At 45.1% G+C, this 21,335-nt stretch overlaps 1 pseudogene; it reads left to right on the forward strand.

Moving 5' to 3' along the window:
• Positions 1–11,885: 11,885 nt before the first annotated feature.
• LOC136486478 (uncharacterized) lies at positions 11,886–13,477 on the forward strand (annotated as a pseudogene).
• Positions 13,478–21,335: the final 7,858 nt, after the last annotated feature.

A 21,335-nucleotide genomic window follows, 5' to 3' on the forward strand; every position in this document is an offset into this window, starting at 1 on the left:
GGCCGGAGCTGCCGGTCCAAAGGGCTTCATAGGATTTTTTCTTATAGGATTTGGATCCTTCGAAATTCTTGTTTCTCCTCCATTCCAAAGGAGCCATAAGTTTTTGAGTTTTTTTTGTCCATTTCTCAGGATTCCATTTTGCAGTGTTGGTGGGCCCCAAACAGACGGGGAGATCTACATACCTACGCGAAAATTTGATTTTTGGCAAAAATTTCGCACCGTGCTGAGTAGTGTTGCCAACACGCACCGAAAATTAGATGTCTCTCTTTTGCCCTCCGCGCGGAAATTAGGTTTACCATGCCATCAATTTCATACAAGGGCATTTGTGGTACTATGATGGCCACATAAAAGGGCAAGGAGTCGCCGTCACCGCCTCCACCTCCGCCTCCATCTCCATCCTTCAGCTGCCATCGTCTCTCCTCTCGCTCTAAATCCTAGCCCCATGGCCTTCCTCTCCACTCTCTAGCCGCCCCTCTTCCACCCCTCTTCGGACCCTAGGCGCCATCAGCATAGCAGCTCAGCTCATCAATCTCCACTCTCCAGCCACACCCTCTTTCATAGCTTTCTGAACCCTAGCTGGAGCCAGATCCCCTTCGATTCATCAATAGCAGGTCAGCTGACGGCGGAAGGACCGCATTGACGATGGTATAGGCCGGATCCAGATCCCCTACTTAGGCACCTGTCACGACCAGCCGGATCTAGTACCCCTTTGTCAACGCCGGCCGCACCAGTTCCACGACCACGATGACAAGATAGTTGTGCCAACGACGAAGCGTAGCCAGGGTACGTGGAGGTAGAGGTACCCAAATTCCTTTTATGATGTATGTTGTATTGTAGTGGTTCAACTTGGGATATGTAGATAGCGATGGGGTTGTATATTTCCTATAGTTGAGTGTAGCTGACATGTGCTTTATTAGATTAATGACTTCCATATAAGCTGTAGTTACTAGTTAGGCGCTTATTTGCATACTCTTGCTCTTTGTTATGTTGACATTCACTAGAAGCTTTAGTTAATAAATACCTTTGTAATCTAGATGAATAGCCACTACTGCTTTTGAACGAGAGCGGGAGGCACAAGTCACAAAGAATCATAGGAAGATGGAAGAACCAGGGCTGGTTGTTGAGGGATTTGGTGATGCAGATGAAACATATTCAGATTTACATGATGAGCCAGTGGCCCTTGCAGTTGAGGTGCTTGTTGTACCTTGTATTGAGTTCGGGCGGGAGGGGCCGGGGGTGGAGGGGGTTAGATAGCTATGCAATGCGTTGCTGTCTGGATAGCAATGCAATTTGTACATGCTTCCTGCTTAAATTTGTTTCTCCAATTTCAGCATCCGGTTCGAAGAAGCCACAGAGGAGGCTCCGCCAGCAAGACAAAAGGCAGCGCTGATATCAGTCCTAGAGGAAGGCAGTCCAAGAGAGTGAAGTCAACATGACCTGGAGAGTTGACTCATGGATATGAGAAGAACAAGCAAAACCGTGCAAAAGAGAAGTGCCACCGAGCTATAGGATCTCGCTCCTATGTTGTATAGCTACTATCATTTGTAAGTGATGGTTGTATTTTATTGTTACTCTAGCCTTTGTATAAATAGAAACTCATGTGCACTGTTAATAAAAGCAATAGAGCAGGAGCCTAAGGCCCTCTTTGGAATGCGGGATCGAAAAAATGTAGGAACAAGAAAAAAAACAGGAATATGATTGGAATGCATGTGAAAAATAGAGAATTTTTGTTAGAAGGGGTGTTTGGTTTTGTACTGAAAAAACATAGGAAACCAATACAATGAGGTTTCACTGGATGTTTTTTTCCTATGTTTTTCCTATGAAAGTTGAAGGATAGGAAACTTTCCTATGGTTTTCCTTCCCCCATTTCTTCTTGTGAACCCAAGGCCTCTACGGTGCTGATTCCATAGGATTACTAATTCCTATATTTTTTCTTTGAAAATCCTATGAACCAAGGGAGCCCTAAATTTGGCATCATCATTTAATTTTGAAGTTGCAATACCTGTGCATTGTGCTTATGTAATCCATATCTATAATCTATTGTTTACTGCTTGAATTTCACAGTATGTAATCCATATCCGTACCTGTGCGTTGTGCTTATGTTGAGGGTGTTTGGTTGAGGGCCACTGGCTGCCACGCCACAAACTATGGCTCACCATGGGAACCAGAGCAGCTGTTTGGTTGCTGACTTAAATGAGGCTGCCACAGCTTTACTCAGTAGAGAATGAGCCACAAGAGTGTGGCGGATGAAAACCCCGCCACCGCCACAACTCGCCACATCGTGGCTTTGTGTGGCCAAGATCCAAATAGCCCCATAATCCATATCAATATGAAATCTGTGTTACTTGTTATGAACTAATCTCTTAGGTTTTTAATTAAAGTCCTCTTCCACTATTTATAACCTAATGTTTAATGCTTAAATTTTATAGGAAGCTATGGAAACTATACGAGCAGAACCTGTTGCTGATGGGCACAAACCAATGACAAGTGTTGATGTTGTTCCCACGGTCCTTTGCCTCTCCCATGGCCAGGTCCACTCCCAGGTCAGCGGCAACACCCTTTTTTTGAAGAATGCTGGTATCCCGACAAGCTCCTTCAGAACAGAGACATCGACAGAGAGAATGCTTCGGGAACAGCTTATTGCTGAACAGGAAAGTTTCGCTAACCTCTTCGAACAAGTGAATGAACTGAAGAGGAAGACAGAAAAGACTGAAAGGGAGTTTGAGGAGTTCAAGATACAGCAACAGGAGAAGTACAATAAGCTACGTGAGGATATCATGCGCTTCAGCTCTTGTTCTGATAACTCTCAGTCAACTCTGTTGGCTTGATGTAGTGAACATTTGTGGTTTGATGTGTGTACTCGTGTGCTGGTTTGATGTGGTGAAACTATCAGCGGGTTGCTGCTGATGTGTAAACAGTAATTTGTTGTATTTTATTGTCATGCTGAATAATTATGTAGACATTGTCAAATAATTATGTAGTCAATCTATGCAGCAGTGATGATCTTGACTTACTTATATGATGAATTGATTGTTGGGCACGTGGTAGAACCTGGGCAGGCCACGTGATCAAATAAAAATACGACACGTGGACGAACCAGTGCATGACACATGAAATAGCCATGGCACTGCACGTGGGCTAATAAAAATCTGACACGTGGAAGGAAGTCATCAAGCCACGTGGCCGAATAAAAAAACAAAACGTGGACGGACAGCACCGTGACACGTGGTCGAACAAGAAACGGCCATGTGTACCAATAAAAATACGACACATGGTCCAATGAAGAAATAACATGTGACCCAACCGCAACATGACACGTGTGCCAATAGAAAACAGACATGTGGAACAACAGGGGCCCGACACCTGGTCCAATAAGAACCTGAAACGTGCAAGAACTAGAGATGGCCATGTTATCCAATAACAAGGTGACACGTACCCGAACCATCTCCAATGCAACCGGCTATAGCAGGTACATGTGGAAAGCATCTCCAACAGAAGCAACCGCCAGCGTGGCTACCCCCTGCCACGCATGCCAAAGTAGTTCTATGACGATCAGTTTTTGTCATAGATCTATCCAATTCTATGATGATTTTCTAGAATCATCATAGAATTGCAAGAGTGACGCGACTTCTATGACGAACTAGTTTTCGTTATTAATTTGTCGTAAAACTGAAATTATGATGAATTTGGCTCCTTCAGTGACGAAATCTATTCGTCATAGAAGTGGATATTTCTAGTAGTGAGAGTAGAGATTCATCTCGAGAGGCGTGTGGCCCGTGCGACCACATGGGGTCCCAATTTTAGGGCCCCAACACCCTATTTTGCAAACCAACACAAACGCATCAACTCTCCAGATCTAGTTTTGTTTCCTTGTGGCTCACGCCTATCTATCTCTCGTTTTGTCATCCTGATCAACTGGTAATGTGTTGTTCTGTTGTTTGTCTCATGCGAAAGGGTCGAGGTGTCATGTGTGGGCAAGGGTGAGGTGTTGTGGTGTAGACGACCGAGGGCGAGGCACGAGGCATGGATCTGATAGAGGCAGCATGGTCTTGCAATGGCGGCGGTATAGATCTGATCAAGGGAGCACCATGTCTATTTCCTTCCTCTTCCTCTCCTCTCTAGCTCTCACTCACTCCCAATATCCTTGTCCTAGATCCACAATATGCTTGGAGGCGAGGATATGGTGGTACGAACGACGATGTTGGCCTCTAGAGATTGTTACTAGGTGATCGGAGGAGGCGACGCAAGCGAGGATCGATGGTTGACAAGCTCAGAGGTAGGCTTGGAGAGGGCTCAGAGGTGGGCTTGGAGAGCAGCAAGGACATGGAGGGCCATCGTTTAGAGGCGGTTGAGGGATCAATGGGTTGGAGGCGGACTCTGAGAATCATTCTCAACGGGCTAGTAGTGGGTTGGATGGGTTGGTAGCAGGACTTTTGTTATTTTCAGATGCAGCTGATAATATCAACTGGCTCTAGAAATAGATTTATAGAGAAGGCTGATGTTCTGGCCTGTCTCTAGAGATCAATTTCTAGAGGCATAGTTATATACCCGGCCTTAAAGATGGATGATTTGTAGCGACACTTGTATAGAGGTGGTTGGCCCATTTGTCTTTGTGAACCAAATCTACCTGCCCCTAAAATGCAATTCCGTACTAGTGCATTTTGTCTCAACTTTTAGGTGCCGTTTGGATCCTTCATTTTGGAGGAATTGAAATCTATATAATGGATTAGGCTATTTAGCTTGAAATTGGATATTCAGTAATATTCCCAAGCTCACAAATAAGCCTATCTCAAATTCATAGGGTGAGAGATAGAAATATATTCTAAAGATCACTATGCTATAATTTTATTCTCCAACTTATAGCACACTCTTCAACTCACTTCCCTACAATAAAAATGCAACATATAAGTATGTCCCTTGTATGCCTAACAATAAATATAAAAATATATTCCATATATAACTATATTAACTTAATTAATCTATGCTTAAATTGTAATTATTAGAATGAATTCAATTCTAAGGATCAAACGGGCCCTTAGATATATACGTACAAATTAAATTAAACCCTAATAGCATACGTGTGTGTCTCTGTATATATTGGAGGTTTGGATCACACGTCGTCATGGACGAATGTGGGTACATGCGCCATGTAGAAGCCGTCGAAGAGCATACGTGCCAATAATATATATACACACATATTCAGTTCGAGGACGGAATTTCCTTTTTAACGTACACAAGCTGAGAGTGTGTGTCCTCAGTCCTGACGACCGGCCGTATCTAGGGCAGATTCAGGCGGACTATTATGAGTTTGTTGCATACTTGCATGGATATATGCATATACATATCAGCCGGACACTGTATGGATACGGGCGGTGGGGTGGGCGTAGTGTAAGCACTCCCCTACTACCTGTGCGATGACAATAAAACTCTTCCATGAGTCCCTCCCTTGTCCCTTGTAAGTTCTTATTGACATGAAAAGGATCGGATAAAGCTATAGGGTAGAGATATAGAGATTGAAGATGGGTCCTCTCTTCCATCAAAATTATAGATCCGCCATTGTCCGTGAGTGCATAATTCACTACTACAGATATCATTTGTAGGGGTGGCTCATGGCTATTTGTAGTGGCGGTTTGGCCAGCCGCGTCTACAAAAGGGTGGCTACAAATTGCTGATTTTAGAGGCAGTTCGCCAGTCGCCCCTATAAATCGAATTTGTAGGAGCGGCTTACGATTTGTAGGGACGGCTGGATCTAGAGCCGCCTCTACAAAATTTATTTTCCAGAATCACGAATTCGGGTCAAAAAAATAGGAATTTTTTTTAATCCGAGGAGGCTCCAGCCACCTACCCGCTCTGTCAAAGTCGCAAGTCTTCCCCATCCCGTCGCCGACTGTCATCGGCGCCGGGAGAGCAGGTCTTCGAAGCCTATGTCCCCTCGTGTCCCTGCACGGGGTAGGGGCCGTATCAGGTTTTTGGGAAGCACCGTCGCGACTACTCGCTGAACGTCTTCTTCCCTCTACGCCGGTGTTCGCGGATCTCCATCAGCGGACTGCTTCGTCTACTTTTGCGCTATCTCTAGCGCCAACAACCCCACTGTAAGAATGCCTACACTTCCTCTGTTGTTCGTTCTCGCATTTCTTCCGTTACTAGCACTAGAGAGTTGAGTTTATCTTGGATCGTAGTGCTAGTGTTACTTCACATCCCTATGATACGTGCTATTGTATTTTTCCTCAATTTCATAATCAATTTATGTGTCACTGAATTGCTATTATTTCCAACATGTATATGATATATATATATAGTAGCCAGATATTAGAGAGTTAGGTGCTCATAGGGGTAGGGTGTACGCGCGTGTGTTCATTGGGATAAGTGTACGCTCGTGTATGTGAGTGTCTGCGTCTGTGATCGAGTCTCGAAAAAAATAGACCTACTAGTATACAACACACTTTACTACTCTCTCCGTCCCTAAATGTCTGTCGTTTTCGCTTCCCGAGAAACAACTTTGACTAAATATATATTAAAAAATATTAATGTTTATGATACATAATTAGTATCATTGATAGATATTTGAATCTAGTTTTTTAATAAATTTATTTGGAGATAGAAATGTTGTACGTATTTTCTATAAATCGAGTCAAAGTTATCGACACGTAAATCGTGGCGACCAACATTTAGAGACAAAGGGAGTATATGTTAAGTTGTTCTATACGAAAGCAACGCGTATAGCAGTTTGTTATACTATATGAGCTACTAGCTAGTTGGTGTGACTCTCATAATCGTTCCCGTGCGTATGCAAGACGTTTGACTATATAAATTAATTAAAACTCACGTATCTACGTCATGTAACTAAGACTGAATGGTTGTATATATATATAAATGATTACCAACCCGGGATCGATCGCGGTCCGTAATAATTGAGAGCCTAAACTTTTGTTTAGGGCTTGTTTGTTCTTTAGTCCTTGACTAAAAATTAACCCTTGGGCTAAAAGTGCTAAAGTTTAACCTAAGATGGTTCTTTGGATCCAGGTGCTAAAAGGTGACTAAAAGATGAAAGGGAGATGAGAGATAATCAAACTTATCATCCCGGCTTATCAGCCATGGTATAGTGTTTTTCTCTCACAACAAAATAGCACCAGCCGGCTTATCAGCCGCAAAAGCCATCAGCCGAACAAGGATGATTTGACAAAGTGGTGCTACAGTAGACATGTGCTAATGATGGATTAATTAGGCTTAATAAATTTATCTCGCAAATTAGTCTCCATCTGTGCAATTAGTTTTATAATTAGCTCATGTATTGTCGTCCTAATTAGCATCTAAACGTCCGATGTGACAGGGACTAAACTTTAATCCCTTGATCCAACCAGGCCCTAATGTTTGACAGTTGGTGTCTTGTGTGAATATTATTTGTACCTACGAGTAGGTTGACGTATATATATGCTACGCTTATTAAGGTACTTTCGTTTACCTCAATCTCTCTACCCCCACTAAATATGTAAACAATTATATAATATTGTTAGTTAAGTGTAAGCAACAAAACCCAAATTTGTCTCATTTATTTTTTGGATCCGACGTCAATTTATTTTTTGTATAAGAATTAAGCGGAGGAGGACGCCACGGACTGCTTGGCGTTTGGCTGGATCCTCCGAAAGAAATCTAGGTTGTCTCTAGTTTCACCACTGCTCACAAATACATCGACCCTGGTTATGAGGCCATAATTATGTGGGGGGGGGGGGGGGGATTAGTGGGGACGGTCCCAAGGAGTAACTGGGGGCACCTAACACAAATTTGTGACACGTGCCCATGCACATACATCCAATGCATAAGACTATATTGCTTAAATTTAGGAGGAATAGTTGGAAAGAAAAGTTATAAATTCTCTAACGTGTTAGATGTATGTGCATGGACATGTGTGATGTGTCACAAATCCACAATGGGTGCATGCACGGTTGCTCTATAGAGATTGTCCCACTAAATTTTTTTGTTGAAAGGTATATAATTTATGTGACACTCCCATCCTTGAAGCAGTAACGAAGACCACGTCCTATTCGAAAGGAGAACTGAGGTTGACACTAATTACATAATAGTGAAGTGGGAGACAAGCTAAAACTATCTAATTCCTCTGTTTTTTACGTGTTACATTAGTTTTGTCCAAGTCAAACATTACTACCTTTCACCATTCATTTTTTTAAAAAATAATAATTTCACATCATATGAATTATAATCATGAAAGTATTTCTCGTAGTGGATTTAAAACGTAAATCTTATTTCATGAACTTATATAATTTTTTTCAATCGATAGCCAAACATACAAATGTTTAGCTTGGAATAAATAAAGCTAATACGACATGTAAATAAAAACGGATGGAGTACGCAACCAATAATGACGGATATAATAACAGGCATGCAAGCGAAATAAAAAAAAACAGCACTTATTGAGCAGGTGGCAACCACGCATTTGAATTGACACAATTGTCGGACTGACAGATTGTACGTAGGTCCTCGGTTGTTTACGTATGAGAGTACGTGATAATGAGCGTGCATATACATGCGAACTGAAATTCGTTTTCGTGTGTTGTTGAGAGCTGAGACAAGCTAATAATTTAGTAAGTGTGAAATCGGCTCCTCCCAGGCGACTCACCAAAGTATGCGTCGTCCCAGTACACACCTGAACTAATAAACATGCACGCATGTACTATACTATACTCCATCTATGTTCTAAAGAAAGTCGCTTTGATATTATCTTACGTCAAACATTTTAAACTTTAACTATAAATAAATTCTTTTGGATTGAGTTTAAAAATATAAAAGTGATGTAAGTAGATTCATCTCAAAATGTAGTTTTATAAAAGTATATATTGACCATGTTTTATAAATTCTAGCAAACATGCCCATGTGTTGCAACGAAAAAATATATTTTTATATCTAATAAATATGGCAAAAACTATAGAGCCTGATTGGTTGATAGCTAAACTTTGGTTACCAAAACTTAGGCAGACCGAAGTTTTAGCAGTCATTTGATTTGTTACTAAACTTTGTCAGCATCTCACAATTAACATGCCAAGTCTATGGTCAATACTTTTGTTCCAGTTTGGCAATTTTTTTCTTGCCAAATTTTTGTTGGTAGCCAACTAAGCCGGCTGATAGTGTCTTTTTAGAAAATATAGATCACGTCTTGGACATTCGCTCAAGCATGGTTTGATTAGCAGACATTGGCTTTTCCATTTTATTTTACTTGTATGATGCGACTATCTTTCTCTATTTTCACGTTAGTCTCGATGGAGATGACATTTGTTCAAGCATGATGCCATGATTTGATTAGTTTAGTTAGGCTAGTTTGGTAAAAATTAAATAGGAAACAAAGGGTACAAAAATAAAATGAAAGAGTCCCATGGAATCGTAAATTTTTTTTGTTTGCATAATAAAAAATCGATCATGTTTTATTGTTGCCCACGTCACTACACCGAGCCACACGTATACGGCCTTCTCTTTTTTTATCTGGCTTGTATATACAGCAGCACCAAATATTAAAAAATCAATCATGTTTTATTGTTACCCACATCACCACCCAACCACATGTATATGGCCTTCTCTTTTTTTTATCTGGCTTGTATATACAACACGATGAAAGTCGTGGAATCAAATTGCGCATAGCAATTGGGCTACCCTGCTATGTGCAAAAAAGTAATAAATAAAAGAACAAAAAAAAGAGAAAACAAAAAGGATTAGAATTAGAATTCCTATTTACTCATATTGGAGAGATCTATTTGAAATAGGATTCTTATCTACGTAAGTTATCTCAACAAGCCCCACAGATGTCATATATACAAAATATAGAAAGGCTATAGACACACGACCCAATACGTTTTGGAATCGGACTCCGTATCGTGCTAGACAAGAGCTATTATAGTTGGTATGAGCACGGGTTATATATATAAATCCGGACGAAAGAAACTCTACATTGTTCGGTAGTTAGAGGGAGATGGACCAAAAAAATGGACAGGCAAAAAATGAGCTGAAATTTTACCTCTTTATTATTACTAGCAAACATGCCCGTGCGTTACAATAGAAAAACAATTTATTGCATTATCAGTGGCAGGGCACAATGGCCACGACAGCATGCACGCCTAGTGTCACAGGGCATGACCGGCAACCTAGGACGTTGGTGTGCCAACCATCGAGAAGACATGGGCTAGCACTGCACAACGGTGTGATGGGGCGGCAAGACGCCCGTGTGGGTGTGGCTGATCGAAGGCAGCTGCCTGTGGCAGCACAGGCGTGGCCTAACAGTCGCGGTTGAGCGAAGGTGCAACCCTTATGGTGCCTTAACATCGAGAAGAGCGGCGTGCATGAGAGACCTGATTGTGCCATTAGTGTATGCGACAACGCAACAGTTGGTGGAGGTCAGCCTAGCAAGGAGTAGCTGGATCACGGGACGGTCAATCGATTGCTCTACTGTTGGTCTTCCTAACAGCAGGTCCTCATAATTTCAGTATACTTGATGTGTCCTCCTTGTCCATTGCAACAAAAACGTATAACTTACGTCATTTGTTCGAATATGTCTTGGGATCAGACTAATGTATCATGGATTCATACGTGCTACTCTAACTCGTATAAACATGAGTTATGAGTTTATGTCATAGATAGGGCAGAGAACTAATTAGGAATGTCTATTTTATCTCTAATTTTTCACATACTAATCTTAATAAAACCTGCCAAAGTTGTTATATTTAGGGAAGTGCAGTGACAAATGAGCCAGGAGAGTGGAGTGTGACAAATGAACCAGGAGAGTGAACGCAAAATTTAGAGGAATACACTACTACAGGAATCAATTTGCGCAGCGTGGCCAAAATGGGCTCTGTGGCGGGCACCTCTTTTGCCCGCCACGGTTAACCGGTGGCCGGCCAGCGAGGCCGGCCACCGAGGCGCCCGCTGCGGGAAAAGGGTTTACCGCGGCGGGCGGTATGAATCGTCCGCCGCGGTTAATACGATTTACCGTGGCGGGCTCTTTAAACTACCCGCCGCGGTAAAGAGTTGATTTACCGAGGCGGGCGCTTTATCTTGCCCGCCGCGGTAAAGCCTGTACAAATACACAGCGCCACCCCTTCATCTTCTCCACGGGTCTTCCTCTCTCAAACTCATGGGGGGAGGCTTTGTCCTAAAATTTGAGGAAACTTTTGATTTGAGTTGAAGGGCTTGGATTTGAGGGAGGAGGACATCATAAGAGGTTCATAAAGGCTCTCCCTCTCTCCTTCCATCCTCTCTCTCTATTTCCATCACCTAGAGTTCTCTCTAGATCTAGATCTAGATTTAGATCAATTTTAATGGAAAAAACGATGTCATGTATTTCTTTAACTTTAGATTCATCATAGATGCATGCTTCATCTTTCACATCGTCATTTCCTCTCTTTTTCATGATTTTGGACGTAAAAATCATCAATTTCTCCTAATTCTTCTTTATTTAATGTTGATTGTGACAGATAATGTTCGCAGGTATGATGGATAGGTCGGAATGGATGTACCGAATCGATAGAGTGAATGATCCACGGTACCTCTTTGAATTAAGGAAGTTTATTGCTGCTGGTAAAGCTCACCGTGAGAGACTGAAGCGGATGACAACCATATGTCCATGTTCTCGTTGCAAGAACCAGAAAGCCCACCGAGACAGCGAGGTGCAAACTCATTTGATCATGTATGGTTTCATCGAGGGCTACACAGTCTGGACATTTCACAGCGAGAGAGTTGGTGCGAATGGCGGTGCATCTGGAGTGAGCTCTTCGATGCTGACGATGACAGCACCACCGATGAATAAAGATCCTTTAGGAGCACCCAGCTCCTCATCATCTTCAGCAGCAGCTGCGCCAGCCGACAGTGACAATAGTTGTCGTGATTACATCATGGTGGATGATCTAATGCAAGACATGGCTGACGAAGCCGGCGACAGTGGGGATGGTCAGGATACTGTGAGCCAACCTGAGGATGTGCAGCTTGTTGAAGATCTAGTCAAACACTTCGATGAAGACGACGTTGTGTTGGGTTGCCCAAAGTGGTTGGAGAATTTCAGAGAGTTGAAGCAGGCGGCAGTTGATCCTCTCTATAAGGACGGCGGCAATTGTCCGAAGGAGTGCACGGCGCTCCGTTTTAACCTCCATATGTTGATGTTGAAGGCTCATCATGGTTGGTCTGACACTAGCTTCAATGAGTTGTTAAGCTACCTTGCCACCACGTACCCAACGGCTAACAAGGTGCCCACCAATACTTATCGGGCCAAGAAGCTGATCCGGCCAGTGGCGATGAAGCTTAGAAAGTTTGATGCATGCCCTAACCACTGCATCCTGTATCGGGGCAATGAGTATGAGAATTTGACGAGTTGTCCGCACTGCGGCTTTAGTCGGTACAAGAAAAATGCTGGTTGTCGCGTGGATGCAGAAGACGAGGGAGGCTTGCGGGGTGGTCGGAAGAAGAACAAGAAGGGGGCAAAGAAGAGCAGTGCGGCCAAATAGATCTCAGCTCAGCAAGACGATGAAGAAGAGGGTTACACGCACAGAAAAAGTCCAGCACTGTCGGTGTGGTACCTGCCCGTGACTGATCGCCTACGTGCAATATTTGGGAACCTGGATGATGCCAAGCTCATGTCCTGGCATGCATCAGCTGACCGCCTGAAAGACAATGGCAAGCTACGGCACCCATCCGATGGCAAGCAGTGGAAGGATTTCGACGAGGCCTACCTGGAGTTTGGCAAGGAGCCTAGGCATGTTAGGTTCGCGCTGAGTACCGACGGGATGAACCCGTTCGGTGAGCTTAGCAGCTCGCACAGAACTTGGCCCGTCGTGCTCACCATGTACAACCTACCTCCCCATCTATGTCAGAAGCGTAGGTACCTTATGCTGACCATGCTTATCTCTGGACCGAAGCAGCCCGGCAACGATATAGATGTGTTCCTAGAGCCATTCATGGAGGAAATGAAGATACTATTTGATGTTGGGGTCCAGATGGTGGATGCATCCCACAAGGAGAAGTTCACACTAAAAGCAATCATCTTTGTCACCATCACCGATTACCCCGGTCTCTTCTCACTGTCGGGACAGATCAAATGGAAGACCGGCTACGTAATTTGCATCGACAGGACCTGCTACACTTACCTTAAGGGATCCAATAAGATGGTGTACACGAGGCATAGACGGTTCCTCGCCAAAAATCATAGGTATAGAAGAAGTATTATGAACAAATACTTTGACAATCAGGACGAGCCGCAGCGTGATCAAACGACGCAGACTAGTTGGAGGACAAAGGTGTATGAGATGGTCAAGGACATGGATTAGGTGGAGTTTGGAAAGAAGAAGAAGCCGCCTGAAGAGGGGCCTAAGCAGACAAGGAAGCGAAAGTGGGACCAGACAGAGGAAGTCCCCGCCGCCATTCCTTTCAAGAAGAAGTCAATTTTCTTCAAGTACCTATCGTATTGGAAAACACTGAATACACCCCATGCCATCGACTGCATGCACCTAGAGAAAATTGTCTTCGAAAGCACGATCGGTGTCCTGCTAGACATCAAGGGCAAGACAAAGGATGGTATCAAGTCACGGACAGATCTTGTCAATCTGGGCATCAGGCCGGACCTTCACCCGGGACCGCCTCAGAACGGTAAAGTCGATATCCTGGGTGCGGCCTGCAACCTAACGCAAGACAAGAGGACAGCTTTTCTCAAGTTGCTTAGGGGTATCAAGGTGTCGACTGGTTTCTCTTCCAACATCAAGAGCCTAGTCTCCATGAAAGACCTCATAATGACCGGTTACAACTCACACGACTGCCATGTCATGCTGACGGTGTTCCTACCAATTGCGATTAGGGCTATCCAACCAGAGTACGTGAAGATGGTCATCACACGGATGTCATACTTCTTTAACCGCATCACCCAGAAGGTCATTGATAAGGCTGAGCTGCCTACCCTGAAGGAGTTCATCGCGGAGACCCTTTGCCAGCTCAATATTATGCCACACCTAATGATGCATATGGTCAATCAGATCCATCAACTGGGCCCCGTGTACCTACACTAGATGTGGACGTACGAGTGGTTCATGTCCACCCTCAACAGATACGTCCATAACCACGCTTACCCGGAGGGCTCTATGATCGAGGCATACACAACGGAGAAGGCCGTGAACTGGTGTATGAGGTACATAAGAGATGGGAGGGTGATTGGGCTGCCTGTCCATCACCACGAAGGCAAAACCTCAGGGATGGGGTGCACAGGCCAAAAAGTACGCACTGATGTGGCAAACCGAATGGTGCAAGAAGCTCATTACAGCATCCTTCATCAGTTAGTGAGCATGGAGAAATACATTGAAAAGCACCTGGAAGAGATCCTTGCCGCTAATGACGGGCAGCGCACGGAGGCATGGGTCCAGAACCATCACAAGAGCAATTTCATAGAGTGGCTCAAAGAGAAACACATACCCCTTGAAGGATGCCCTGATGAAGATACAGAGACTGTTAAGAGGCTTGTGTTAGGCCCATCCAGCCAAATCACCATGTGGCAAGGGTATGACGTCCAGGGCTACAGGTTCCACACGAAAGACAAGGACAAGAAGAGCTCGGCACAGAACTGCGGTGTTCGATACGAGGGCGAAGAAGAGTCCACGGGCCAGAGGAGGCAATACTATGGGCAAGTCGAAGAAATATGGGAACTTGACTATGGCCAAAACCTACGCATAACCGTCTTCCGTTGCCAGTGGGTCAAACCGAATGCGGTTGCAGTGGACAGTTATGGGCTAACCACTGTGGACCTCAAAAGTATCGGCTACAAAGATGACCCGTGGGTACTAGCAACCAATGTCGCGCAAGTTATATGCAGAGGACCCAAAAAGGCATGTGGTTGTGTCCGGAAAGCAGCGGATTGTGGGAGCTGATGGGGTGCAGAGTCCCGAACAATACAACAACTACGCAGAGCTCGAGCTTTTTACCGATCATCCAAAGAAGATCAAGGCCGTCGAGGACCGATTCAACAAGTCCAGGATGATGCCGTGGGCCCGCCCCGATGGTGAGAAGAGGATGGTGAAAGCACCTACACCAAAATGATATTTGTATCCCAGAAACATATATGTAATAATATAGCTCGATCTATTGAAGACAAGTTTTGTAACTTATTATTAATATCATGGAAACATACTACTCTACTAGTACTACTGAATCTACTACTACTATACAATACTACTCTACTAGGATCGCCCAAGGCACCCCCTCCAACTACCACAAGGAGGTTCTTACCTTCGAGGTGGTTGGATTCAACAAGACAAGGACGATGCCCTGGGCCCGCACCGACGGTCAAAAGAGGACCGTGAAAGCGCCTGCACCAAAATGATATGTATGCCAACCATATCTATAAGACAAGTTGTAATATTGTAGTGGACTCCATTCAAGACAAGTTGTAACTTATTATTAATATCATGGAACCATATGTATGCATCATATATTTTGTTGTGTTGTTTTTTTTCTTTTTCATATTATGTGATCTATGTTCAAACAAATGAAACAAGCTTGTATATATATATACTCCTCTATAGCTAACTACTCCTCCAACTACGACCCTACTACTACTCTACTCCTCCAACTACTACTCTACTACTCCAACTATGTACTACTCTACTACTACTACTCCAAACTATACTACTATCTACTACTACTATACATACTCCTCTATAGCTAACTATCTAGTATATATACTACTCTACCTAAGGGATAAATAAGATTCCAGATTGAAAAAGGGGAAAATAAGATTTCAGATTGAAAAATATTAACCATGACGGGCGCTCTAAGAGGCCCGCCACGGTACATATTAACCGTGACGGGCGTTCTAAGAAGCCCGCCGCGATAAATATTAATCGTGATGGGCGTCCTAAGAGACCCGCTGCGGTTAATGATGCCTTATATATACTCCGCCACCTCCCCCAAATCGGCTAAGTCCTTCGCCGGTTCAAAAACGACCCCAAAGGGCTACCCAAAAACCACCACGCCGCCGCACCATTGCCGCCGCTGTGCACCTCCATCGTTGCCCCTACCCTCCATGCCATGGTGCCCTCGTCCTCCTTAAGCGCACACGCACCCGCGCCATGGTGCCTTTGGACGTCGACGGGAACACGGGCCAGAACCCTAGGCCCATCCTCCACCGCCGCCATCGCCATTCGCTGCATCCGTCGCCGTCCTCCTCCTCCAGGGCCGGTGTGCTCTCCGCGTGGGCACCGTGTACCTCCGTCTGCGTCCCCGCGCCGGTGTGCTATCCTCCCCCGTCTCCCGTCCCCGTCTCCGTCCGCCTCTTTGTCTCCGTAGTCATCCGCGGCCCCGCGCCGTCCTCTATGGCGGCCTAACCCTAGCGCCGCCAATGCCGCAGCCGAGCCCCAAGGAGACCGCCCCGGTAATGTGCCAATTGCTCCCCTAATCCCTCCTATGGAGCAATGCCAACTATGGATGTTCTTCTCCGATTTGTGTTTTCCTGAGCAATGCCAACTATTGCTGCCTATGATGCAATTCTATTTATTGAGCACTTGATGCCACTGCCTATGATGGCACATGTTGAGATGAATTTGGAAGAAAAAGTACTAAATGCTGCCTATGATGCGATTCTTGTTAACTGAGCACTAGATATATATGATGCCATTGCCTATTTGTGAGTACTAAATTATCAGGCATACATGTGCACACCCATGTCCTTTGCTGGATCTGCTCCTTTTAATTTGTACTACTCTTGAGTGGGTGCTCAGTTTTAGACAGCAGGAAGGGAAGAGAAGGGGTTGGCTTTTTCCACTGCTTATGATTTGTACTACTGTTATCTCTGAATCTAGGAGGATACTTGCTGCTGCCACTCTACTGCTATCTGCTACTACTATACTCTACTACTATCTGCTACTACTATACTCTACTACTATCTGCTACTACTATACTACTTGTACTTGCTGGATGCTCCACTACTATACTACTACTGCTACTGCTGTACTACACTCTACTGCTGCTGTACTCCCATGTCCTATTTTGATTTTTTGTGGCACATATGCTTTGTTTGGTGTCTCCTATTGTGGGCTCTACTACTCTACAACTACTACTACACTACTCTACTGCTGCTGTACACACTGTTGGCTGCTCCACTACTCTACAACTACTACACTTCTCTACTAACTATCTCTACTCTCTACTCTCTACCACTACTACAACTAGTACAACTACACTACCACTATCTCTACTCTATGTACCTATATATGACTACTACTACTACTACTACTATAATATACTACTATCTGCTACTACTACTATTTTCTATATTGCTGGTTGCTACTACTAGCTGCTACTATACTCTACTACTACACCCTACTGCTACTACTATACTCTATCTGCTACTACACTCTACTATTTGATTTTGACTACACTTGATTTTGACTAAGTCACTTGATTTTGACTCCATCTATGTGGCATATATATGCAATGATGAACTTTTAAAACAAGAGCTGAGGCAGTGACTCTATCTTGATGGCCGAAGGACTTAGCCCTTTGGGGCCGAATTTTGAAACTATCTTGATGGCTTTTGTTTGGTATTTGTAATGATGATTCTTTTCACACTTCTAAGCTGAGGTAGTGGCATATGCAATGATGTGAACCCTTTTATGCTGAGGCAGCGGCGATGATGATCGAGTGCCCCCGCTAAACTAGGATGGCTTGTATACCAGATAGAAGCAACCAGTTTAAAAGCGATGTGATGACAATGGGGCAAATCTGAGCCAACTACTACTACTTTACTACTCTAGTACTACTCTACTTTACTACTCTAGTACTACTCTACTTTACTACTCTATAACTGTGTCTATACAACTGAAATATGTATTCATTGTAGCTTTCCAATGGCGGAGGAACCGATAAGCGAATGGCGCGACCCTACCCCTAGTGCATCATCATCAACTAGCCTCGAGAGCCACGTGTCCGTGACCCCGAGGCCAACAAAGAAATGTCGTACAGAGGACGAAGATGATTCGACCTACCAACCGAGGGACGACAAAGTTGAAAGTGCGCGGTCTCCAAACCCTGAACAGATGCCGGTGGTGCCTCGAGAATTGAATTTCGAGGAGGAACAAGTCAGGGACAAAGAACCCCCCACTCCATCTCCAACCACTTCAGGCAAGTCTAGGGGTCAGAGGACAAAGCTGAGAAGGGGGGAACACAGGAGGCACCGGAGGGAAATCCACGGCGAAGTCCATGTGATCCATGAGGTGGGACCAGAGGGAAACCCATTGTCGCCACCCACGGTCCTTGCTAAGTTCAGCAACCAGGTGGCATGTATAGTCAAGGACAAGGTGGAGATCACTTGGGAGGACTGGAACAATGTCCCGGTCGACTACAAGACACATATCTGGGGTGAGGTGACGAGGAGCTTCCATTATCCCGAGGACGCCGATCTGAACAAGTGCAGGGAGTGGGTCATGCACGTGGCAGGAAGAGCCTTTAGAAACTTCAAGTCCATGCTGACCAGGTACTACCTGAAGCTAGGCAAGTCACCCTGTGTCAAATACACTATGGTGAAGGAACATCACTGGGAAGAGTTCTGCAAACAAAGAACAACAGAAGAAGCAAAGGCAAAGAGCGCCAAGTTCAGCGCACTCGCGAAGAAGAACCTGCACCCCCACCACTTGGGCATGACTGGGTTTGCTGGTAAGAGGCCCTAGTGGCGGGAGGAAGAAAGGGCTAGAGCTGCCGCCAGGCTTCCCGATCCGTACGACGGTGTAGACTTGAGGGCTAAGGACTTCATCTATGCCTGCAAGCCGAAGAAGCTCAAGGAGGGCGCGAGCAAGTTCAATGAGCCCAAGTTCGAGGAGGTGGAGAGGGCTATCATCGAGGTCGCTAAATCCAAGGTCAGCTTCGAGGTTCGCAGGGGCCAGGACTTGCTGACCCTGGCGCTGGGAACCCTCGAGCACTGTGGCCACGTCCGTGGCATGTCGTTGAAGATGAGCTAGAACTCAGTGGAGTCATGGCAATCCGACGCTGCCACATACTGGTCAAGGTAGAGGTACAAGGAGGGCATCTTTCAGAAGGGCTATGATCAAGGCGTGGCCGAAATGATCAGCCGGTCCATAAAAGAAGCCTTCATGAGCAATGACCCAGATATGGTGTCGATGAGGTCACAGATACTTCGCCAGGCTGGCATGGCCGTGCCTCAAGTTCCACAAGGGCAGACACAAGGGCAGCCACTGCCGATGATTGAGGATCGCCCAAGGCACCCCGTCGACGCCATCCGGGAACCCATGCGCGTCTAGCTCACAATCCCGTTCGGTAGGGCAAAAAAGTTGACCGTGGGTGAGGGTTACATGCACCCCAAAGAAGATATCAAAGATTTCAACCAAGACCAGATCCCTGCCAACTATGCTGTCGTGGTACTTACATGGTATGCGACCGAATACGAAGAATTTGAAATGGAATATCCAAATGCAGAAGGGGTAACGATCCTTGGAGCTGCCTTGGGTTCTGAAGTCCTGTGGAACAAGGACAACATAGAGATCATTCTCTCGACGCCGACTTCTACGCTGACGGCGACACCAGCATCACAACCATCCGTTGCCGGATCTTGTCCCCCTGATGATCTGGATCACGGCGACGGCGATGACGAAGGCAATGGCAGGGATGACAAGGGAAGGAACTCACCCCGAGGCATAAGCCCTCACCCTCGTTCTCCTCCTCCAACAACAAGTCCACCTCCACCTCCCGGCAATCCGTCTAAGGGCACGAGCAAAGCACCGGGAGGCACAAGCCCTCACCCTCGTTCTCCTCCTCCAACAACAAGTCCACCTCCACCTCCCGACAGTCCATCTAAGGGCACGAGCAAAGGACCAGGAGGCACAAGCCCTCACCCTCGTTCTCCTCCTCCAACAACAAGTCCACCTCCACCTCTCGGCAGTCCATCTAAGGGCACGAGCAAAGGACCGGGAGGCACGGAGGAACCGGGGGCAAAGACACCTCCTGCTGCCATTGCGAGCACAAGCCACTGTCCTCCACCACCGGCGAAGACTAAAGGCGACCAAGGGCAGCTCACATACTCACTTGAGTTTGAAAGGTATGGTAGTGGCGAGCATAATTTGCTAATAACTTTTCTTTTGCCATAATATGGTACTAACATTTCTATCCCAGGCCGAGATCACCTTTCCATCTATTTCCTGAATCAGATGACTGCCCCGGCCATTACGAGCATGGGAAGTTCATGATAACCAAGGCCCAACTCGTCGACGAGGAAAGGTGGGAGACAAGGAGGTTTCATCTCTGGTACATGGAAGCGGCAAAAGCTGGCCTGCATGGTTTTCTAGTCAAGGTTGTGGCAGAGTACTTCCACTTGCCCGGCAACGATGTGGAACTCCCGTGGACTTCCACGACATGTACAGACTACTGCGGGAACAAGACCTTGACATCGCCCAAGTCACCTTGTTCTCTATGTAAGTGATGAATTGCGAGTTTCACATATCACCTGCCTTTGAATCGATCAAGACTACTTATATATGCCACGATGGCTTGTCCTTGCATGTTGATGGCCTATATATCCAAGGAACTAAAACTTGATGTTATCTATCTATCTTCAATGCATATTGCTCAAAGAATCATCATTGGTTACCACCTAGATGACAATCATCCAACCATGAAAGACTTGACCAAGCGACAGAGAGAGGCGCACAGGAAGAAATTGATGGACAATGAGAATTTGAACATTTCAAGATACATACTAGGAGCAATAAAGAAGATCAGGGGAAATGGGTGTATCCTAGCTGCCTACCACTTTGGGTAAGTCAAAGACATGCCTGTAGAGATAAGTGGGTAGCTAGCTAGTATTATTATTTCTCGTCGTAACCTGTATTTTGTTTCAATGGCGCAGCCAAGGCCTCAAGGGTCACTGGGTTGCATTTATCATCTACCCTCAGGATGGTAGGGCCTGCATATTAGATTCGTTGATAGTGCCAAACTTAAAAGGGTACAAGGCCTTTGAAGATTGCCTCAGAGTGTAAGTGACTGAACTGTCTTCTCATATGCGTTCTAAAGCCATGCCTAATACTAGTACATTTCGTATACCGCTTATAAGGAGTACGTGAAGGATCCTGAATGCTATGATCGAAGAACAGAGAATTTTAAGGCTAAGCATAAGAACCACATCAAAATCAGACGCAACTTTCCGGTAAGTATTTGAAAGGATTAATTGTGCTTTCCGTTCATATGCGTTCTAATGCCTGTGTTGTAATGCTTGCGTATCGATCATGCAGTGTGTCAAACAACCGGTAGGATCACAAACCTGTGGCTTCTACGCCTGTGAGTTCCTAAGGGTGTGCAAG

This window comes from Miscanthus floridulus, chromosome 10 (assembly GCF_019320115.1).
Source record: "Miscanthus floridulus cultivar M001 chromosome 10, ASM1932011v1, whole genome shotgun sequence".
In the NCBI taxonomy this organism is placed as follows: domain Eukaryota; kingdom Viridiplantae; phylum Streptophyta; class Magnoliopsida; order Poales; family Poaceae; genus Miscanthus; species Miscanthus floridulus.